Below are 2007 nucleotides of genomic sequence, written 5' to 3'. Positions count from 1 at the left end.
CATCTTCACTATCCGAATTTCCCAACAAGGCTTTTTCTAAGGCATCGGACCTTAGCAATTGATCAAGTTCCGACGTGACCACCGAATCGACCAACTCCACTTTTAAGCACTCCTCATTATCAGTAGGAAATTTCATAGCATTGAACACATTAAAAGTCATATCTTGATCCGGAACTCACATTGTGAGCTCACTTTTCTGCACATCTATCAAGGTTCGGCCTATCGCCAAGAAAGGTCTCCCCAATATTATGGGAATCTTCTTATCCTCCTCGAAATCAAGAATGACGAAATCAGCAGGAAAGATGAGTTTATCCACCTTGACCAAGACATCCTCCACAATACCTCGTGGATATGTAATAGAACGGTCGGCCAACTGCAAGGTCATATATGTCGGTTTAGGATCAGGCAAGTCCAACTGCTTGAAGATTGAGAAGGGCATCAGATTGATGCTAGCTCCCAAATCACATAAGCATCTGTCAAAAGATACTTTTCCAATAGTGCACGGAATAGTGAAGCTTCCGGGATCTTTAAGCTTCGGAGGCAATTTCTATTGCAGCACAGCACTGCATTCCTCCGTGAGAGCGACTATTTCTAAATCATCTAGCTCCACCTTCCGAGAGAGAATACCTTTCATAAAATTTGCATAACTAGGCATCTGGTCAAGAGCCTCAGCAAAAGGTATGTTGATATGAAGTTTCTTGAACACCTCTAGAAACTTCTCAAATTGCTTATCCAGCTTTTTCTTTTACAACCGCTTGGGAAAAGGCGGTGGAGGATAGATCTATTTCCCCCAGTATTACCCTCAGGCGGAGTGTGCTCAACAGTAGTCTTCCTTGGTTCCACTTCTTCATCCTGCTGCTCTACTTCTTTCTTAGCCCCAGCTTCTTCAGTCAACTCTTGAGTTTGTTCGGGATTCGCAACTTTTCCAGACCATAAAGGAATTGCCTTTACCTGCTCCTTAGCTTCCCTCTTTCCTGGCACTTCAATGTTACTAGGTAGTATACCAGGCTGATGATTTAGCAAGGCATTGGAAATTTACCCGATTTGATTTTCCAAGGTCTTGATAGAAACAGCTTGACTTTTGCACATAAGCTTCAACTCCTCCGATTCAGATTTTTCATTGGCTTGTTGCAGCTGGAGTTGTTGACTTGGTGCATAATGCGGTTGCTGAAAACCAGGGGGGTTGTACTGCTTAGCTGGATATTGTTGATAAGGCTGTTGAACCGCATTCCGAGTGTTGCTCCAGCTGAAATTAGGATGATTGTGGTTGTTAGGATGATAGGTGGCTGGCACTGGTTGCTGCGATCGCTGGAAGTTGCTTACAAACTGAGCTGATTCACTAGAAATTGTGCACTGACCAGTCTTATGGGCACCAGCACAAAGTTCACAAACACTGGTGATTTGATTAACTCCGTAATTAGCCAAAGAGACCACCTTCATCGTCAAAGCCTTAAGTTGGGCAGCGATAGCAGTTGCTGCATCCAACTCCGGAATTCTTGTGACTTTTCCCTGTGTCAACCTCTGGGAAGGATTATGGTACTCATTAGCAACCATCAGTTCAATAAGTTCATACGCTTCATCATAGCTTTTAGCCCACAGGGCTCCTCCTGATGCTGCATCAAGCATGGGTCTAGAAGTAGCACCCAATCCATTATAGAAACAGTTGATAATCATCCAATCAGACGTGCCATGGTGTGGGCATTTCCTTAGAATCTCCTTATATCGATCCCAAGCCTGAAACAGAGATTCTCCATTTTGCTGAGGAAACTGAGTAAGAGCATTCCCGATTGCAGCAGTCTTCGCCATAGGGAAGAATTTAGTGAGAAACTTTTGAGCAAGATCTTCCCATTTAGTGATAGACCCTGGTGGTAGAGAATGTAGCCATCTCTTGGCCTTGTCCCTTAGAGAGAATGGAAAGAGTCGTAGCTTGATAGCATCTTCAGTCACATTATTAAACTTGAAGGTGTCATAGATCTCAATGAAATCCCTAATGTGCATGTTGGGGTC

General features: G+C 43.7%; 1 non-coding gene across 1 annotated transcript; it reads left to right on the top strand.

The window, feature by feature from the left end:
• Window positions 1–1684: 1684 nt before the first annotated feature.
• Window positions 1685–1791, top strand: LOC141694786 (small nucleolar RNA R71). Its single transcript, XR_012564069.1, has one exon. It is a non-coding gene; the product is annotated as a small nucleolar RNA R71 (small nucleolar RNA).
• Window positions 1792–2007: the final 216 nt, after the last annotated feature.

The sequence above is a fragment of the Apium graveolens genome, chromosome 10 (genome assembly GCF_009905375.1).
Source record: "Apium graveolens cultivar Ventura chromosome 10, ASM990537v1, whole genome shotgun sequence".
NCBI lineage: Eukaryota > Viridiplantae > Streptophyta > Magnoliopsida > Apiales > Apiaceae > Apium > Apium graveolens.
The sequence above is the reverse complement of the archived record's forward strand: the minus strand, read 5'-3'. Positions and strand labels throughout refer to the sequence as shown.